Source organism: Hipposideros armiger, unplaced genomic scaffold (assembly GCF_001890085.2).
Source record: "Hipposideros armiger isolate ML-2016 unplaced genomic scaffold, ASM189008v1 scaffold_123, whole genome shotgun sequence".
In the NCBI taxonomy this organism is placed as follows: Eukaryota; Metazoa; Chordata; class Mammalia; order Chiroptera; family Hipposideridae; genus Hipposideros; species Hipposideros armiger.
Window position 1 is genome coordinate 3524978 of NW_017731473.1, and position 21884 is coordinate 3546861.

At 48.5% G+C, this 21884-nt stretch overlaps 1 protein-coding gene across 2 annotated transcripts in view; it reads right to left on the reverse strand.

Annotated features, from left to right (window-relative positions):
* GGTA1 (glycoprotein alpha-galactosyltransferase 1 (inactive)) overlaps positions 1 to 16319 on the reverse strand; it is a 58877-nt gene extending 42558 nt beyond the window's left edge. The window contains exon 1 of one of the 2 annotated variants that reach the window (XM_019648255.1): positions 15289 to 16319. The gene's annotated coding sequence lies outside the window, so the exon portion shown is untranslated. Of the gene's footprint in view, positions 1 to 14310; positions 14452 to 15288 lie in introns of those variants that run through there. The other variant, XM_019648256.1, reaches the window with a different exon arrangement.
* Between the last annotated feature and the right edge of the window lie 5565 nt (positions 16320 to 21884).

Here is a 21884-nt window from a genome sequence, read left to right on the forward strand (position 1 = left end):
CGGCAGGCCCGAGAAATTTTTAAATTCCTTGAAGGCAAGAACCTATTTTTGTTGAGTATTTCTCAAATAAGTATGAACAGAGCACGAGGCTATTTACCAAATACAAGTTATTTATTTTATCATCATAATTTAAAATAGTTTGGTGGTCCATAAATCAATGCGTGGTGAAAGAGTGGCATAGCAATCAATGCAACGGACTACTATGCATCCTTTGAAAAAGCAACATTTTTGAAGAATAGTCAATAAAATGGAAAATGAGAGAAAGTCAGATATAAAACTGTACACAGGCTATGAGCGTAACAATGGATGTTACACATCAAAATTACTGGCCAAGTAGGGCAGTTCCTCAAAAAACAAAACATAGAGGGGCAGCTGGTTAGTTCAGTCGGTTAGAGCGCAGTGCTCAGAACACCAAGGTTGCTGGTTCAGTCCCCACATGGGCCACTGAGATGCGCCCTCCACAACTAAAATGAAACAACTACTTGAGTTGGAGCTGATGGGTCCTGAAAACTGTTCCCCAATAATAATAAAAAATTAAATAAATAAATAATAAAAAAATAAAACATAGAATTACCATATGATCTAGCAGTGCCTACTTCTGGGTATATATCCAAAAGTATTAAAAGGAGAAATTCAAAAAGGTTTATGTACACAAATGTCCAAGCAGCATTATTCACAATAGCCAAAAAAAAAAGAAAAGAAAAGAAAAGAAAACAACTCTCAAATGTCCACTGATGAATGAATGGATAAACCAAATGCGGTCTATTACCTACAATGGGATATTCTTCAGCCTTGAAAAGGAAGGAAACTCTGACACAGCTACAACTTGGAAGAATCTTCAAGACATTATGCTTAGACAAAGAAGCCAGATACAAAAGGACAAATATTGTATAATTCTACTTAGACGAGTTACTTAGAGTAGTCAAATTCATAGAGACAGGAAAGTGTTAAAAATAGTAAATTTTGTGTTATATTGTATATATTTTAACACACACGCAAATACTAGCCAGGGGGCGGCCAGGTGGCTCAGATGATTAGAGCGAGTGCTCTAAGCAACAGGATTGCCAGTTCAACTCCCACATGGGATGGTGGGCTGTGCCCCCAGCAACTAGATTGAAAAAAGCAACTGGACTTGGAGCTGAGCTGCGCCCTCCACAACTAAGACTGAAAGACAACAACTTGACTTGGATCTGATGGGTCCTGGGAAAAACACATTGTTCCCCAATAAAGTTTTTTTTTAAAAAATACTAGCCAGAACAAGATTCACGTGGTAATACTGGTGAATTCCGTGCAATGAGATTGTAGCAGAGTGATCACTTTATCCTTTCTCCTTCTCTGCATTTTCCAAATGTTCTACAATGAGAATGTATATATTACTTTTGAAGCTAGACAAAAAAAACTATTTAATTAAATAAATCTGGTGGTTCTCCGGCACTTTCCAAAAATGCATTGTTGTCTTTTAGGTAAATGTAAGCAATACTTTCTAAGCTTAATAATAGGAGCCAAGTTCAAAGATGCCAACGAAAGTATACATCAAACTGCTCAGTCAAAATAAATGACAGACGGAGTGGTCCTCCTTTCTAACACTAGTTGTTCTCATCTATATTTAAATATATTTCAAATAAAACGGAACCAAAATAAATCCTCTAATGAGCCTCCCAAGAAGCTGTCTGGCTTGAAAAGCTCAAACACAAACTGAAGAGAGAAAGAAAACTACAGAAAATCGAGGAAGAGCCAATGTTTTTTTAGGACATTAACTCACTGGAGCTGGAAAAGTGACTTTGTCAGTGAATTTCTATCCTTTGGTTTCTGGGAAATGTTCTTGTGTAGAATGAATTCAGAACCCAAAAGGGGCCCATTATTTGTATTCACTACAAATCCATTTCTTCCAATACCCTCCTCCCCAGATAAATAGGGAGCAAATAATTAAAGAATATTGGTTTGAAGGGCAGACAGTGTGTCTGCCTGCCAGGGTGCCCTGTGCCCTAAGCCACAGGGACCCACCTTTCCTCGCTCCTGGACTCTCAGCTCGGGCTGCCTCAGGGGCTCAGGGACGGCCCTGGAGGAGGATTGGAGGGGAGCCCAGCATCCCATTACGGGGGCTCCATCTCCCACATTGATTGGCAGGCACAGGAAGTCTGTACGAAACCCAAGAGCAGGAAGGTGGGCTCCATTTCACAGATGAATAAACAGGCTCAAAGAGGCTAACTGTCATATTCAAGGTCACACAGTTAGGAAACAGCCAATTTTAGGGTTTTCTAAAATTCCCTTGGCCTGGGGTAGGGAGATGTCCCAGGAATTCCAGCTCTGCCACTAACTCCTTTGTTTAGGTAGTTGTTTATCTCCTGTCTCTTTCCTTTAAAAATGTTTTAAAGAAAGGGGTTGGGGAGAAGAAAGATTCTTTGAGGCACTAAACTAGTTAGGTTTCTAATCGCTTTGGTTTTCTCTTCTATAAAAAGAGGCACTTCCTGCCCGGAGACCTTTGCACATGCTCTTTTGTCTGCCTGGGACACCTTCCCCACCCCCACCCCCACAGCCTCCTCCTGGTCCTTCAGGGTTAGCTTCGGGGTCACTGCCTAAGGGACTCTTCCCCATGTTACCCTTGTTCTCCTGGGTACGTACCCTCCTTCTTTTCCTTATCTGGACACATATGCATGATTATTTGATTAATATAATCCATGGCATTTGTTGTATGTTGATTGAATAAATGAGTTCTCCTCCCTCGGGGCTCTGCCAGAGGCCAGCTCTGTGATCTTAAGAAAGTACCCTCCCATCCCCACCTACCTCCACCCAGTTCTCAGATTCTCATCTAGGCCACAAGGGGAGGCAGGCTGGAGCACCTAATTAGATTTCTGCCAGCTCAGTCTATGATGTTATCATCTCAATAAACAAGAAACTAACAGATAAGTAAAACAAAGACAACCCCCCAAATCAAAACCAAAACCATTGTGATTCCAGCTCGCTAATGTGAGGGAAGACAGGCTCTGACATTCTCCGGGGCCTCGGTTTTCCGACCTACAAAACGAAACACTTAGGCACCATCTTCTCGGCTCTCTCCACCTCTAAGAGCTGTAATTCCTGTAAGGAGGGCTCTGCCCTCCCACTGTCCTTCACCCTGCCAGCTCTGCCTCAGTCCAGGCACACAAACAGGAAATGTGACATCCAGGAGTGGGAGTAACAACCAGTTTCTCTGCAGCATGGGAGGGCTGAAGGGAAAACAAAGAGTTTCTGAACTTTGCAGCTAAAGCTGGGACTCCATGCCCAAGACCTTTTTCAAACAGTGTCGGGGGCACACACTGTTCACACCTGGCTGGGCCTCCCATGCCACCTCCACCCTGGTGTATTCACAGGGCGCCCCACAGCACAGAATCAGCATGGCAGTGTCGGGGTTGTTACCATGTGACGGTTAACCCTGATGCTTGATCGAAGGTGGTAAAACCCCAACGCGAGCCGAGCCGAAGGTGGACTGCAGGACTCCTGAACTCCAGCCAGGCCCCATGTGACCTTATCGGAGCTGCCATCCCTCCCTGGGCCTGCGTTTCCCCATCTGTTGAGTAAGGGAGTTAAAGTTGAGGCTATGCCAGCTCCCTGCTCACTCTGATGTCTTCTCTCTGAAGGCAGTATGGTGCCATGCTGATGGGCACCATCTCCTTGCCTGTGTCGGAGTCCCAAATTTCTCCTTTACCATGACACCCTGGGGAATTTCTTAATCTATTGGTGCCTCAGTTTTCTCATTTGTAAAACTGGGGTTTCTGAGTCACTCCAGAATAGCGCCTGGAGTGAATGCCCAGTAAGCTGCCCAGTACGCATGAGCTGTTATTACTCTGGTTTCTGCATCGTGTCCCTTTCCCACCTTGCCCACCAGTCGAAGGTCAAGCAGAACCCAGAGAGTGCTGCTGGGCCTGCCCAAGCCCCATCCCTCAGAGAAAGCAAACCTGAACCTCAGTTGAGCCAAGCATGGCAGGAAACAGATACTGTAGAGGGAAAGGCAGAAAATGCTATCATACCGCCCCAGGTTGCCAGGCACCCGAAGGCCTCTGGCTGGACTCAGGTTCAGTACCAGAGGGAGGGTCCCGGGAGGGTCCCGGCCCATCCCCAGCCTGCCCTGGAGAGGACAACCTTTTGGAAAGGAGAGCAATGAGACACAGAAGATGCCCAGCCGAGGTTTATCTCTGTTCCTACCTCTGCCCTGAACCTCATAGGTAAAAAGGAGGCTGGACTCAGTCACCTCAGCCCCCAACAGCTGATTCTGACAGGACTATTGGCCTCTCACCTCCGGGGACCTAGTGGTGGGGGCGGCACAGCCTCCTTTTGCACCTCACCGGGTCCTCTGCTCTGACTGCAAAGAGGGGACTCCGATACCTGCGTCTGCCAGGCCAGCTGCTGTGACAATGAAAGGAGCCCTGACGATGTCCCCAAGGGTAGCGCCTACAGAGACACATGCTATCGTTTGCTCCTCCATGAGGAGGCACAGGAATTGATGATGATTCGTGTTTATCGTATTTTACCCAAGTATCAGCCCACAGAGGATTAGAAATAAAGGAAGAAAGAACTGGTCTACCACACTGTCCTAAGATGCACTGCTCTGCCCTCTGGTACCTCCATTTGGTTCCGGTGGGCTCTGTGTTCAAGGTGGAGTTGTGAGCCCCAGTCTTACTGAAACGACTCCCCCACGCAGACCTCCCTTCTTGAACCTAGAGCATGTCACCCAGCAGCGAATACATCGGGCCTCGCAATATCTTCTGCCACCAAATAGGCAGGGAAGGGAGGGCCAGGCTCTCGCTCAGCACAGCCCAAAAGGCTGGGCAGGGACCAGGCAAGGACGAGGCAGGGCCGCTCAGGGAAGCCATTCTGCATTCAGTGTTACAAGGCTGTCCACAGAGGAAAAAGATAAATCCTCAGAACCGGTGCCCTAGCTCCAACCCTCGACAATGCTCCGATGAGCATCTGTTTGGCAGCATCGTGTGGAGGGGAGGTCTTCATCAGGTATAGAGAGTTTTTATAGCTGAAGAGAACCCTGGCCGGTCTCTGCTCAAACCCTTTTACAGACGAAGAAAGAGGTTCAGAAAAAAGTGCACCTTGGGCCGGCCGAGTGGCGCGATGGTTAAGAACTGGCTTGGGACACCAGAGGGTCCCGGTTCGGATCCCACATATGAGGGCCAGTGACACTGCCCTCTACAGCTAAGATGCTGAACAACAGCTCAACCTGGAGCTGGGCTGCCGTGAGTCGCTGGCGACGGCGTAGGCTGCAGCCCCTGTGGCAGTGGGTTGCCATGGGCTACCGTATTTACCCAGCAGCCAGCGTGAGCAGCCAGCAGCCAGCGTGAGCGCCCAGCAGCTGCAGTGAGCGGCCGTCCAGAAGCCGGCGACTGATCTGCCTCGCCCGGGAAGAGCGCAATGATGGTGCCAACTTGGGCCAGTGAAGCAACGTCCTCCACAACTAGACTGAAGAACAAAACAACAGCAACTTGTCTGTTCCCCTTCCCCCAATTCCCCAGCACTGTTCCCATCCCCCCAATTCCCCAATAAAAATCTTTAAAAAAAAAAAAAGTGCACCTTATAGCAGAGGCAGGACATGAACCCTCGAAGGCTCCTTGCTCTACCTCCATTTATTCAATCAATCCCTGGTTATGGAGGGCCTGCGATGTGCATGGAGTGTTCTAAGCACTATTTGGTGGATTTGGGAAGGAACCAAACAGGGAAGTACTCTCACAGAGCTCGCATTCTAGTTGGTGAATAAATAAAATTAATAATTACAATTAAATAATTAATTAAGGAAATAATTTGAGATGGTGAGAAGGGTTATGGAGCAAATAAAAGGCGCTGACATATTAAGAGCAGACTGGGGTGGGGTCGGGGGATGCTCTTTGGGGATGGCCTATTTGCATTGGCATCTCTCTGGGGTCCCCAAGGACCTCCCAAGCCAATAGCATCCTGGAGTTAGCTCATGCTGGTTTGCAAGAGCCAATTGTTAAAATTCTCAGGAATTTTGGCAAGCAAGCCGTTAAACACAGCCATGATTAAAAATTAAATTATATAAACTTACAACGAAATGAGTTATATTAAGAACAAAGGTAATCATCAAAACTCGTCGCTTCCTATTTGTTTTACTACTTGGTGTGTGCCTGAGGTTACTGAAATCCGTTGTATCTAGACAGGGTGGAAAATGACTAACTGTGTTCTCCCAGTTCCTCAAGTGGTGACTTGAAACTGGTTACGGTGGAAATAGTTACAGGACAGAAAGTGGCAGCTACCACACATCAGGGCTTCCATTTTTCGGAGAGCCGGTTATGAAAACTTGACCAGCACACCGCGTCCTCCAGCTCTAATCCGGGCCGCTGTGTTTATGGGAGTCTGTGCTCTTCCAGCCAGAGGGTGTGGTGGTGCCCGTCCAACTGTCCTGAGGACGTGTGTGGGGCTGCAGCCTCCAGTCACGTGGGCATGAACTTTCTTCTTCCTTTTTTAGTGCTTCCATCGTGAGGAAGCAAGTCTGAGATCTCTAAACAGATATGTCTGTTCCTGCAAAGGAACTGCTCTCTTGAACCCTATCAAGGGGCTGTAAGATGGTGATTCATGCATTTTGTTGATTTTTGATAAATTAAATCCTATTGTAAGTATCCCAAGGAAGAAAAAAATTTAAAGGAACCCCACAGAGAATCTCTTTATAAATGTGTATGGTCACTTCTGAATTCCTCTAGGTTTTCACATGTTGGGTTTCTTTCCTTTGAGGACATAACTGCTCTGATAGCAGCTGAGTGAAGTTGCTATTACTTCTACTACTAATAATAATAACAGTAGCTGCCATTTAATAGTACATGTCAGGCACTAGGCAGTTACATTATCTCTAAAATCTACAACAACTCGTTTTACACATGAGAATGTTGAGGGACAGAGGTTCAATAACTTGGCCAAGGCTGCCCCTCTGACTTTCCCCAGAAGACTTTTCCCTCCTGCAGCTGTGGCCCTGTGACTCTCAGACCTGCAGGATTCTGTGGCACTACAGGGTCCTCCCACCACCAGAGCAGAGCAAACCAGAAGCACCTGGAATGCAGGCATAACCCCCGCCTGGCCGGTTAGAGGCTTCACATCTTAAAGAAGTGGCACAAAGGTCTGGATGTTGGTGACATGTGACAGTAGCTCCAGTGGCAGGCAGCAAGATCTAGAATTAGCTCCTGCGCAAGCCCCTGGCTGTGTTGTCTATTGCCTGACCTCTACTGGTTCTGGCCAGCTTGGTTTTTCCAGCCGTCCCAGGCACACCGTGAGCAACAAAAAAAATCCTTCCAATGCATGCCCTTTCTGCTTCAGTGAACTATTATACAGTAGAACCTCCGTCTGTTGCTAGCAGCCAGGATTTCTGACCGGAAACCCAGCATGTGAAAACCTAGAGGAATTCAGAAGTGACCATACACATTTATAAAAAGATTCTCTGTGGGGTTCCTTTAACATTTTTACCTCCTCAGGGTACTTACAGTAGGACTTATCAAAAAGAAACAAACAAATAAATGAACCATGGTGTCTCTCTTTTCACGGTTTCTCAAGTGAAATACCACTCAACATACCAACCCCAAATGTTTACCGAGCATTTTCATGCCAGGGAATGACTTTCTAAGCACTCAGTTAAATTTGTACACAGGAATATTACTTCCCCTTCCCTTTGCGCAGCTCTGGCTAACATGTGAAAATAGAATTTGCTATACAAAATACCAATCTATAGGCAACCACAGATGTAGTCAACCAAGAGCAAACCCAGACCCAGTCCCTGCCCTCAGGGAGCATATCCCCCTTAAAGCAAACCTGCCCCTGACTTTGAAAGGTGCCCTGGCTTTTCCCACAGGTGCCAGGCAAGTTCCTCTCAGGGACAGCTGGCAGGCCACTTGAGGACTCACTGTTTCCCTGAGGGAGGAAGAGAGCAGCTGCGATTCTGCACACAGACGCTGCCAGCCCGTGTCACCCCTCTGGGCCGCTGGCCCATGACCCTAGCTTTGTTCCCTCCTCTGCATCCCTCCAGCCACCAGGGCCGCCTGGATTCTGGAACAGACGGGAATGTCAGAATGATAGGTTTTCACAGCCTCTTCTTTCTGCCTGGAACTTCCCCCTTCATCCTCTAACGCCTACAGGGCTTTGTTGAGAGGTCACTTCCTCAGGGCAGCCCTCCATGACTGCCTCAGGCCCACACCCATCCAGCACCTGTCCTTCACGGCTCTCGCTGTACAATTGGTTGTGTAATGGCTGACTGTCTCCCAAACTAAATCCTAGCTGCCGCATGGGCAGGGATTGTGTCTCTGTGCATTGCTATACCTCAGGTATCTAGCATAGCATACAGCAGGTGCTCAATAAATCCTGGACGTGTTAATAAGTGTGAGTGAATTCAGTGGCTCAGTGAACGTTGAAGGAATATCTGATTCATACAGGAGTCTCTGGGAGGATGTCTTTGGGCATAACAGCGGCTTCTCCCTTGTAGGTCTGTAGTTTTAATGTTCATTCCCTATGGGATTGGATTTGTTTAACAGCAGGCGTTGCTCAGAGAGAAGTTTGCTAGATCACGGCCTCGTGCCATTTTGCTGATAGGGAAACTGAGGCTCCGACAGGTCCCACCGCTGGCGGCACCAGCACTGGCGGGCCGAGACCAGCTCCCTTTCAGCCCAGAGCCCTTCTCGGTGTTCCGCCCCTACACACGGGGCCAAGTCCAGGCCCTGAAGACGAGGGCACCCAGACCAGGATGGAATCAAACACTTCTATTAAGAACTAACCACAAGACCTGCCCTTTCTCTCCGCAGCCTCTTCCAGCTGCTGCTTTTCACTCTTTCTGGCTGACTTCTGTCTGAGCAGCACACCAGGCAGGGGTCCTCTCCTGGGCTAGGCATGGATCTGCACCCCAGCAACTTCTCCATAGCCGCCCCCAGCACCCCTCCACCTTCATGCCCCAGCACCCCACCCAAGTCTCCAAGCCACACTACGTTTGGAGTCAGAACGGGGCTCTCACTAGCCAACTTAAAACTCTAAGCCTCAGTTTCCCCACATGTAAAATGGGGAATCATACCTAATTTGCAGACCTCACAGGGCTTTTGTGAGGCTCAAACGAGATGGATCTATGACCTCTTGTTCAAACTGTTGACTCGTGTAGAGAACACTAATAATGATAATTCTATAATTATTTTTTTGTGTCTCTCAGGGTCTTGCTGTCAACCCATAGCCAGCTGGTCCCTCCAACAGCCCATTCTCTCTACCCAACCTCTCCACACCATTCAACCCTCCCGACCACCTCCTCCTACAAACACTGTCTTCCTCTGACTTCCCAGACATGTCTACGGGTTCTCCTCCTCCATCTTAGATCACTCTGCCTCCCAGTCAAGACCTGGCCCAAGTGGCAGCTCCACGCTTTTCCCTGTCATTCACATCTGCCAAGACACGTGGCTTCAGAGAGGTGCCACAGGAAGCACAGACCCACCACCCAACTCCCCTGTGAATGCTTGCATGGGGTTTCCTGGGTGCTCAAAAACGTGAGCACCACGCCTCAGATGTCCACCCTGATGCCATCGCCACCTCTCCTTTATGAGACTACCTGGCAACAAAAAATTAGCATAACGACCAAAGCAGCCTGAGTCTGGGCAAATCCCCCAGCTGGGTCCAGTGTCATGCCGCTGAGCTCTGGGGCCTCTACCCAGGGTTTGGAAAAGCTGAACAGATCAGCTCTGTGGCTAGAGATTTAGATGACATATTTTTATTTCCTTTTTTCAGAACTGAAAAGCTTTTAGAAATAATTCTGGATTAAGTATACTAAATGATGACCCCTTTGCTTTCAGTCCCTGGATCAAAGCTACATCACTCTGGGACTTTCCACACTAACCCACCTGGCCTCCCGCTCTCAAGAGGGAAGGTAAAGCTCTTGTCAGCAGCCCTCTCAGCCTAGGTACAGGGGAGGTGTCCTGTCAGCAGCTATTAAGGGTGCAAACTCAGGCAGTGGGCCTCCAGAGGCCACACTTAACCCACCAGTGTGAGTCAAGTAAAGCGCTGTGGTCCCGAGCAGCGTGTCCTCTGGCTCCACCAGCTCACAGTCGAGGAGGGAAGAAGTGATGGCATAAAATGTAACTGGGGCCGGGTCCGGCAGGGTGCCCAAGGAGCTGAGGGAGGAGGGAAGTGCCTCCTTCGTGGGAAGCATGATGAAGAGATCGGCTTCTCGCGCCAATCTGGGTCTTGAAAGTTGAGTAGGAGTCTACAGGTGGTTTTGGGGAGAAGGTGGGGAGGGCTTTCCAAGCATGGGGAAAAGCCCAGAGGCATAGCACCAGGAGCGGGTTTCATGAATTGCTGTAGTGCCTTGAGGGTGGAGCAGAAGTTCTAAGGGGTGTGGTGACCAGGGTGAGGAGAAGTTCAAGGAGCAGCTCACGCAAGACCTTGGACGTCACCTAAAGGAATATATGCTTCATCCTGAGGTCAGGGGGGAGCCTCGGAAAGACTGAAAAACACAATCAGTTTGGTGTCTGGAAAGAAGACTTAGGCTGTGGTGACAAGAGGTGCCGGGGGACACAACACTGGGATACAGAAGAGGGAGGGCATAGAGCAGGGGTCCGGGCTGGAGAGGAGTGTATCTCAACTCACATGAGGCAGCGGGAATGGAAGTGAAAGGCCTATGGAGAGCTGGCGAAGTGGTAGGGCTGACTGAGCTAGGTCCTAAATTTGATGGGGGTGGGGGGATGACTCCCAGGCAGAGGGACCCTATATGCAATGATACAGAAATTTAAAAGGGCATTGTCATGCTTGAGGAAAAGAGAACAATTGTACCAAAGACTAGGCTGTGTTGTGGGGATTAGTTTGGAGAGATAAGTGGGGACCTGTATCAGGGAGTTATTAACAAATACATGTGGTCGACTGGATGATTGTTCCCAAGTCTCATTCCTTATCAATAAGCAGAGCATACATTTCTGCCCCACTGATCTGGGATTTGTCAAATGATTGGCTTTGACCAGTGGAATGTGGGTAAAAGTGGACAGTGTGCCAATTTAAAGTAGAGGCTTCAAGGGGCATCACGTCATCTCTCTTCCTCCAGCTCTCACCACAAAAATAACATGTGTCAGATAGAAGCAGCTTCTGACAAAAATAACATGTACCAGGTAGAAGCAGCTCCTTCAGCCTGGGTACTAGAATGAGAAAGCATTACTAGACTGGAGCAGATCTGTCTGGCTGGCACCTGGAGCACAGCCACAGAGGCTGAGCAGCTGCAACTGCCCTACCGCAGTCACATAATGTGAACGATGAAGAAACCTTTGTGGTCATAAGTTAAGACTGGGGGCAGGGGCTGTTTGTTATACAGCATAGCTGCAGCAAAAGCCAACGGATACACACTATATATATGAAATAAGAAGGGAGCCAATGAACCTCACACGTCATGATTAGGAGTTGTGCATACAGAAAATCCGCACAGAATTTTGTCGTTGATGAGCTTTCTCATCTTCATTCGCTCACACCCAGTCTCAGAGGTGGAGACATCCATCCTTCTTTCTTTCAAAGCCAACCCTCCCCACTCCCTCCTGCCCCTCTAGCACCTTGCCCTATCGGCCATCCCTTTCCTCCCCTGCACTGTATCCTTTCCCTAAGCCTGTATCTCACTTGTCTTCTCCATCCTAAGATGCTTTGCTTCCCACTCTCTTCCTACAGTTACAGCTCATTCTTTCTCCTGATCTTCTCAAACAGACTTCTTGAAAGCGTTGATTCTTCTCACCGTCTCTCCTCCTTTCTGTCACCTATCAGCAATCTAGCTCGTCTGCCCTCCATGCCACCCAAACTGCTCTCAGTATATTTCAGACCTTATCTGCCTAGACTGCTCCGCACCATTTAACGTGGAACTAAATTCATTTTCTTCTCCGCCCTGAACATTCCTCTTTACATATTCTCTCAGCTAGCAGTACCATCATGTATCCAGTGACCCATGACCGAGAGCCAACATGAGATAATGAATTCTGTTGCAGACTTAAGTTTGTAGTGCCTTTGAGACACCCGAGAGACGCCCAGAGGCAGCTAAACATTTGAGTTTGGGGCCCAAAACACAGATCTGAACAGGAGATAAAGATGATTGTTATAGAGGTAGCGTGTAAAGCCAAGAGCCTGGATGAACTTGCCTAGTTTACAGAGTACAAGTAGGTCTTTAAATCTCAGGTGATACATAAGATAGCTCTCCTGAGCCAGAAATTCCTATTCCCAAGGTCACAATTTCAACCACCATTTGGTTCCTTCCTTTCCGGGTCACGGTGGCCTCTCCACCCCCGTCTTAGTTCATATTCTGGACCCTGCTTGTATTGTCTTCTCCAACAACTCTTAAAATTCCATCATAAAACAGAAGGTATAATAATATACCACTTACTACCCAGGCACTAAAATGGCTAAAACCAAAGACTGGCAACATCAAATCTTGTCAAGGATGTGGAATAATCACAAGTCTCTTACACTGAGGTGGGAATGTAAAATGGTATATGCCCTGTGACCCAGCAATTTCATCCCTACTTGAAAACAAATGTCCACAAATAATTCTATAAGAAATAACAGCCCAAGGCCGGCGGAGTGGCGCATTGGTTAAGAGTTGGCTTGGGAGTGCGAGCTCTGAGCAGCAGGGCAGAGGGTTCAATCCTACATGGGCCAGTGACACTGCACCCTCTACAGCTAAAATAATAATAATATAATAATCAAACACTATGCCCAATGCCTAATAATAATAATAATAATAATAATAATATAATCATCATCAAACACTATGCCCAATGAAATGAGCCAGGCATCAAAGAGACATACAATATGGTCCCATTTATGTGAAGTCCAAGAGCAGGCAAAATTAATCATTGGTGATAAAATCAGAACATGGCTGCCTAGAAGGGCAGAAGGAAAATTATTTGGAAATGGGAACTTTCTAGGATGATGCAAATTTTATATCTTATTTTGGGTGGTGGTTACACAGGTGTAAACATCTGTCAAAACTTGTTGAGCCGAACACTTATGATTTGTGGATTTTATTGTACATAAATTATACTTTAAAATTAGAAAAATAAAAGGTTTTTAAAGTATCTGTAAAATAAACACTAAAAATCAAACACAAGGCAGAAAACACATTCATTGCCAGTAAAATTATATTTATACTGTGAATGCACCTATAAGTGTACAGTCCCTCCTCCAATTAATGCTGCCTCCCTTTCAGCCATTCTTCCTGTAACTTGTCACCATCTTGATGACATCTGTCCATTAGCCATTTTCTAGCCATCATGAGAGATGATCCAATGGACTGAGCACACACCTTACAGCCACACAAAGCTGCATTCAAACCTAGCTGCAATTTAAGAACTGATCGCCCATGAGCCAAGTTACTTGACCTCTCTGAATCTTAATTTCCTCAGCTGTGAAATGGGTTCACAGCTATCCTACCCTGTTGGGCTGGCCTAAGAAAGGGGCAGTGTGCTGCTAGCTCCTGGGAAACCTAATTCATGTTGACCTCAGGCTGTGAAACCAACTCACATGAGAAGGTCCCCCTAAAGGCCTGGAAAAGCTGAGACTTGAGGAGTTAGGGTCGAAGTGAGCTGGTGTTAAGAGCTGGAGAAATGACTGCGTAGAGCCACCCCGCCAGGGAAAGGTGCCCCTGGCCTATCGCCTAGGAAACAGCTTTCCTGGTAAGGTCTGGCTTCTGGGGGATCTTGCCCACACCCCTTTGCACACCTCTTGACTCAGTCTCTCCAGGCTGGATCTGAGGAATTTGATATCAAAAACATCCTCTGGGGTTTCCCAGTATATAAAAGAGATCAAGGCAGAAGTGAGCTGGTTCTGCATGAAAAACGGGAGGGGTCAGACCCTGCCCCCTGGGCTCCCCTCCCCCACCATGTTGGCCCTTGAGCCAGGATCCTAGCAGCAGTTGGAAACCTCCTGGCCCAGGTTAAACCCTAGGGACTCTTTCACTCTTTCTGCTCTGCCTTATTCAGTCATTGAGCACCTGTTACTTGTAACAATGACTGGGATCTGCACCTGCCCCCCCATCTAGTAGGGGAGGCAAAGCACACCCAGAGATAACTCCAAACAAGGTAGAAAGTGCTAAGTATAGCCAAAGAAGCACAGAAGTACAACAGAATAACCATATCCTGTTACCCTCCTCCCCAAGCCAAACACACACAGGAGCCCCTCCACCCTTGCAATTTCCTTACTCAGAGCGGGATCCCTTTTATCTAGTTTTGGACACTCGGGCTCTCTCTGGGAAAGCTTCTCCCACCTAAACAGGAGGCAAGGCAGGGCTTACCCGCAACTCCCACCCGCTCCCTGCATCTCCTGCCTCCTGAGACACACCTATTTCCAGGTGAATGAAGAAGCAACGAGGCCTGCTCAGGAGACAGACGAGGGCAAAAAACAAGCGAAGCCACAAAAGCGGCCCCCAGGGTCAGGTCCCATCCTGGGGCGAAAGAGCGGCGCGGACACTCTCGGAGCGGTTCTCCTCGTCCTCGCCTGCGGGAAGATTGGGGGATCTCAAGCCGCTCACTTTCTCTCCCCGCGTGCTGACTTTTTTTTTTTTTTTTACTCTCTTGGACGCCTTTCAAGAGTTTGTGCAATCGTTCTGTTTCGCTGTTTTCTGCCATATTCAAACGCGGGGTGGTGTCCCTCTCGGGTGGGAACCGGGTGGTTTGAGGAGCTGAGGGGACCCTTTCACCTCCTATCACCCCCAATGCAGCAGGCCCTTTTGCTGCCAAAGTTACAAAGTCCTAAACTTTCCGCATGCCAGGTTTCTGGCTTGGTCCTCGGCTCTGCGAGCTCTCTGACCCCTCCTCCAGTCCCCCTGCGCTCAGGAGCTCATGCGCCCCTCACTCCGCCCGCCCAGGCACCCCTTCCCAGAGGCATCCTCTTCCCTTCTCGTCCCGGGCGAGAGCAATGCTTCTTTTCCTGCCCCACAAACGGGGTCGGACCCTTCACCGCTTCCAGACTTCCTCGGTGGTCCTCACGGAGCCCCCTGAGCCTCCCCCTCTCGCGCCCACACCCTGCGGACCCGGTGCGGGGACCTCGGTCCGCAGCCCCTCCGACCCGAGTCGGGAAGGCTGGGCAGAGGCAGCGACAGGGACGGGATGGGGATAGGGATGGAGTTCGATGTGGGAGTCAGAAACGAGAACAAAAGCAGGGACAACAGGCAGGGCAGAAACCGGGCAGGGCCAGAGCGGTGGCCCGCCCTTGTCCCCCTGCCGCCTCAGCCCGCAGCCCCTAGGCCCGGCCCGGCTCGCGGATTGGGGGCTGGGGTGGGGGGCTGAGAGGGTTCGGGCGGTGCCCCGCGGGACCCACCTGATCCGCAGACGCTGGGCTCACTCAAGGCTGGACTGCGCCTCGGCTCCCGGCCTCGGCGGCGCCCTCGGCTGTCGGAACAGCAGTCGCACCGCCTCTGCCTGAGCCGGGCGGGGGGTGCCGCCTGCGCTCCGGCCGGCTGCCGGGCGCTCCACCGGGGCAGCGGGCAGAGCGCGGCGGGCAGGGGTTGCGAGCGAGCGGCGAGCGCTCAGCAGCAGGCGGCGCGCTCCCAGCTCCGCAGCGCCCGCCGCTGTTTATGCACAGCGGGTCCCGCCCCGGACAAGGACAGCTGGGAGGCCGGCCGCGCCCCGGCGCGGGTGCGGGTGCGTGCGTGTCTAGCGGCCCCGAGGCCGAGCGGGTGTTTGTTTCATTTCGCTCAAGCAGAAAAAAGCCTGAAACCAGCAAAAAAAGAACAGAAAAGAAAACCCCTGGTGACGGTGGCTGGGCCTCTTTGCCATCTCGGGCCTGCACGTGGTGGGGTGGGGGAGGGGGACGCGGAGTCAGAGGGTGGAGTAGGGTCTGTCACCCCGCACTGCCGGGAGGGGCCTCAGCGCCCGGGCGCACCGCCTCACACTGGGGAGGTGGAGCGCCCGGGAGGTCCGAGCCATCGTTTGTTTCCTGGGGAAGGAAGCGAGCAGATGTAGACAGAGACAGGCCGGCGGGCTCGAGCCGGGCTTGCCAGGTTCCCCCAAGTCCTGAGCTCCGGAAGTGAGAGGCTGATCCTTGAACACCTAGTGCGGAGTCCTGCCCGTGCTTGTTCCCAGACGTAGTGATCTTTGAGCCCAGAGGTTCTCAAACGGGACTCTCCACATCGCCTGGGGTTCTCCACTAGAATTGTTTACGAGGGAACAACGACAATAAAAAAATCCACTTCAGAGCTTGTGCTTCTGCGCCAGTATGACAGCGATTCACTTCTGGTGAGTTGACCGAGGCCCATCCGGCTGCCCTCACTCACTTACCTTGTAGACAACAGTCATCTCCCTCCCAGCCTTGGGCTCAGGACCATCTATTTTACCAGTGGAAATTCAAAAGCTCCATTTGCCAGGATCATTTGCCGTTGAACATCAATTTCAGAGATTAGGAGATTAGCTTCTTAAATATTTTGCTACATTGGAACTGTAACAAATGACAGCTCCATGAAAGTGGCACGGAGCATGGGCCTGATGTATAATTTTAATTGTTTCGTGCTAACGAGAAAAGAACAGAGGCCGGACTGAATACTTGAAGGATGCACAGAGGCTGCAGGCAGCCCAGGTGTTGTCTTGGCTGGTGCTTGGGAGAATGAAGTTCCCTGATGGGTCCAGTGCAGTCAAGTGGTGAGAGAATCAATCATCAGCCGCAGAGTGCTTCAGGAATGAGGAGCTCTGTAGCAATCAGCACAATGGGTCCTTTGCTAAGTCATAAATTGTGACATTATTGTCTTTGGTGAACACACTTGTAATGGTTCATTAGTGAGTATCACAGTATATATACAATGAGTGATGTTCTACCATGTGTACTATTTCCCATTTTTAATTACTGCATTTGAGAACGCATTGTTTAGATTGCTCGGCACATCAAACTGGAATATAAACGAGTTTTTTTATTTTTTGTTAAATTGGGGTGTTGGGGAAGGGGACCAGCCAAGTTGTTGTTCTTCAATCTTCGTTGTGGAGGGCGCCAGTCGCCATCTGGCTGCCCGTCAGCAGATCGTGGCCTCTAAGCTCAAGGTGCTGTGTTCAATCTTAGTTGCAGGTGGGCGTAGCCATCATTCCATGCGGGAGTCAAACCAGCAGCCTTGTTGTTAAGAGCGCAGGGCTCTATCCACTGAACCATCTGGACAGACGCTCAGCTCAAGGTGGCGAGTTCAGTCTTAGTTATGGGTGGGCATAGCCCACCATCGAACAGGCAGTCTTGTTGTTAGGAGCACGTGTTCTCACCAGCTGAGCCATCCTGTCACCTGTTGGCAGTTTTGCTGCAACTCAGCTCGGGTGCAGCATCACTGGCCCACGTGGGAATCGAACCGGCGGCCCTGTTGCTCAGAGTTCGCGCTCTTAAGCTAACTCTTAACCAACTGAGCCACTCAGCCGGCCTGCGTTTGGTTTTTTTTTTTTTTTGGTTTTTTTTGTGTTTTTTTTAAGGAAACAATGACTAACTCTGACAGTAACTCAAGTGATGGCTCATCATTTTCAAAATCAAGTAGGATGACTGTGGACCAAAAAGGGGCCACATACGAAACCTGACAAGCTCAGGGAAGGGCCAGCATGGCAGACCTTACAAACTCAGAGACCAAAAGTAACCACATCAAATGATCTGAAGTCAAAAATTCATAACTATTGTAAAAAGCAGGTTATGGCAGGTAGTCACATCCTAGGCCTGTAACTTCTTTGACAAAAGTCAGTCTTTACCTTAAGTGAGCTTATCTGTTGTGTGTTTTTCATCTAAGACAACATATCTTTGAAATGTTAGAGTAATCTCCTTTTCCAGAACTCTTCAGGACACACCCACACACCAGACAGATACCACAGAACCCCTCACTGTTATCTTGTTGCCCGAAAAGCATCTGTCTGCATTAATTATTAACTACCCTGTATCCACGAATGCAAAAGTATGTGTTTCTCCGTTTTACTTTTTATCCAATCCCAGAAATTCCCTGCTTCCAATTACACTTGTTAAATCAAATTATACTAGAGATCCAAGTCTCAAAATAGAAGATTTAGTGCCACCATTACAACCCCCTTGTCGTTTTTTTTTAATTCAAAAAAAAATTTTTTTTAATTAGGGAACAGTGTGTTTTTCCAGGACCCATCAGCTCCAAGTCAAGTAGTTGTTTCAATCTAGTTGTGGAGGACGCACCTCCACAGCCCACATGGGAATCGAACCAGCAACTTTGGTGTTATGAGCCTATGCTCTAACCACCTGAGCCAACCGGCCGCCCTCAATCCCTGTGTCTTAGTAGCTTTCTCCCACTCCCTTAATCTACCACCAATGGATTTCATGTAACCCTCTTTGTCTCTTCCTTTTATTCTAATGTATAAAATAAGCTGCAAAACTGCCATTCTCCAGTGCATTTTCTCAGTCCGTTGAGATTTTGTTTCCCGGCAATTGTCGTCAGTTTGGCTCAAATAAACTCATAAAACTTCTCTACAGGTTTGGACGTTTCTTAGGTTGACGTGCTGGAGGAAACAAAACATGTAAAAACATTTCTCTGCTCCTGTTAAACCTGATGTCAGGGGCTTGATTTCAACAACCAAAGATCGGGCACATTAATTTGGATTTTATTGTTTTTCTGGTTGTGTTTGCATTAGATTTGTTTGAATTTTATGGTTGGTTTATAGAGCTATGAGTGTGAGGGCTTCATGATTAACTTTAGACTTATACCTATTTCAACAACAATAAAATAAAAATAATTTAAGTCAACACTGTGGGTCTGGAAGGTTTTTTTTGTTTTGAGAGGAGCCATGTAGTTCTCAAAATCTAGCTATTCTACTGAGGGAATGTCTGAGCTAGAAAACACCTTAAAGATTATGTACTTTGGGATTGGGATCAGGGGTGAAAGGTTTCGGGTCTTAAATGAGTCATTCTCCTCAGAGTCTCATTGGTCTCATATGCAAAATGGGGAAAAAATAACTAGTTTGGGGGAGGAGTAAAATCAGAAAGAGATAGCAGTTGGCGAAAGGAATTTGGAGGCTGCAGGGAGCATCACAAGACTGTGAGGCTGAAGATGCATGAAGAGGGAGGGCGGGTCAGTAGCTCTGACCGCTAGGCAGGCTTTGTTCCCTTAGCTTCACCCGTACCTGAGCCCGCTTAATCCTCAGCACACCCTAATTGCCTCCCCGCTTTCCTGGAAAGAAAGCCAAGGCACAGGCGAGCGAAGTACCTGTTGACCATCTGTCTAGGTATAGCCAACGTGCCACGGGGCCAGACCTTCCCCCTTCTACCGCCTCCATTCATTTAACAAATATTTACTGGGACCCTGCCCCGTTCTTCAAGCTAAGGACAGGGAGGCAAAACAAGCAAGACAGCATGGAGGAGTCTGCATCCCAGACATTAAACCAAGAGCCACCTAATGAATGATTTCAGGACAATGGATCAGGGCTCTGAGGGAGACATACAGGGTGCAGAGGACCCTGAGATGGGAAGAAGGAGGACTTCACTAGGTGAAGTGTTGGGAGAGAGTGACTCAAGCAGAGCCATGTCCAAAAGCCTTGCGATGGAGGGGAGAGACCCGCGGGCGCGTGCACGTGAGCGCTGGGAAGCTCCGTCATAAAGACACCAATTCTCTCCAAACCAACCTACACATTCAAAACAAAACCCAACAGAGTCTTTGTGAAGCTTGATGAGCTACTCCTAAAACGCCTGTGGAAGAGCAAAGGACCAATTTAATGAAGACAGTTTTGAGAAAGGAGGGAGGGGAGAATTGGGCACTTGCTCAACCAGACGTCAAGACGGACCGTGTACAGCATAAGGAATATAGCCAATGATATTGTGACAGCGTGGCACAGTGTCAGATAGTAGCTGGACTTATGGTGATCACTTCTTTAGGTTTATAAATGTTGAATGACTATGGTGTACCCCTGAAACTGAAACTGATATAATATTGTATTAGCTATATTCTAATAAAAATCTTAAAAAAAGAAGACATACCATGAAGCTCCAGAATAGCTAAGTGTTTATGTAAACACACGCACGCACGCACGCGCATACACATGCATGCGCGTACACACACAGCACTGATACAGAAAAATATGGATACATTTTGACTACATTAAAATGCAAAACACACAGGAAAGATATTGCAACAAATTAATAGACAAATCGGAGACTGGGAGAAAATATTTGCAACCTAAATAACTGACAAAGGATTGATATCTAGAATATACAAGAAACTCCTGCCAACACATAGGAAAAGACAAATCTTCTTTAATTTTTACACCTGACTCAAGTCCTAGATGAAATGTTATTAAGTCAGGGTCCCTGTGTGTCCCCTTCATGGCAGTTATCTTAACTGTTTGGATATAGCTTTTTGTTTAGCAACATGCCCCAAAAGTCAGTGGCCACATCTGTCTTGTCACATTATATCCGCAGCACATACCTGGCACACAAGAGACATACAATGTACATGTATTGACCAAATGAAGAAATGGGTGGGTAAGGGTGAAATTCGATAAATCAGTAATATAATTAAACCTAGCTAGTTTGCAGTTAATCTGCCCTGATATTCAGCTATTTTCCTCTTTGTTTCTCCCCTCACTGATTAACTGAAGAACTCTGTTTTATTCCCTTTCTGAAGGCTACCCATATCTCATTAATCCATGTAATCAACAGAATCCTAACCTGAAAAGGGCAATTTCTTAATCCTCAGGCACCCACACACCTGAATACACATAAAGCCCCAGGCCTAGATGGGTCAGTCCAGAGTCCGGAGATAACATTATCTTAAAACAGACCAGACCCCAGGAGCGGATGTCAGCCCTCAGACCTGCCTGACCGACTCCCCCTTTCCTGTGCTCTTCTTGTGCACCTATAAAACCTTCTGATCGGTCTAGGAACGGGGAGATGGCCTTTGGACAGGAGTCCGCCATCCTCCCAGAATGCCTGCATTCTGAATAAACCTGCTTTTTCTTTCCCCCAACCGTGTCTCTCAATTTTTAACTTTTTCAAGCAGCAGGCAGCTGGACCTTAGCACGGTCTCAGGTGCATAGACGGATGAACAGGTGGTGAGATTCCTGATATGCCTGCCGCATCTAGACAGTGAGCCAGCCTCCTTCTTCACACCCAGCCCTCCTCTCTGAGCAGCGCCCCGTTCTTCCTGAGATTCTGCCTCTCAGAATCACTGAGGTGAGGCAGTTTGGAAGGCAAATCCAGAAGGTTCTTGGCAGGGAAAATTGCTTCCTTGAGACCTTGGTGGGAAGAGAAATGTCGATATGGGTGGGTTGGGGTGGGGGTGGGACAAGTTTCCCCAAGTTTGATAAGGCCTTCCCACAGAAATAACAGATCAAGGAAAGGTGAAACTTGGCCTGGAACTCGGGGAGATGGCCAGCCACATCCACGATTTACGGGATTCACGGATGAGGAAATGAGATTTGGATGGGGGCGTGACTTCCTTAAAATCACAAACTAGGAATTTTCAGAGTTGGGTTTCTTTTATTCCCAACTCTCTCACGTGCTCCTCAGCCCTAGACAGGTGGGGAAACCCCTGGTTCTAGGGCGGGATGGTGTTTTACAGTAGCTCCTGGAAGTAGTAGAGTTAGTCAGGGTAAGCAGAAGGCAAACGTAAGAGCTGAGGCTTGGAGGAAGTGGGGGTGAGCACAGAGCACCTGGGATGAGGCAGCAGACAAGGGGAGCTGCCCATGCAAAGACACAGAGGACGGATGGGACGGACAAGGTCCACCCGCGCAGGAGGGCATTGGGCCATCAGCTCTGGGACTCAACGGACCAAGCCGGAGTCAGAGTAGAGAGGCTTTGAAGGGGGGAAGGCCAGGCATTTTGTCCTTCCCATAAGAGGGGGGCCTCTGGAGGAGCCCCAGGAAAGGAGGGTAGCATGATGGAGGTTGCGTTTGAAGAGATTACTCCCACCTCTGCTATCACAGTCACCACTGAAACATGAAGTCTGT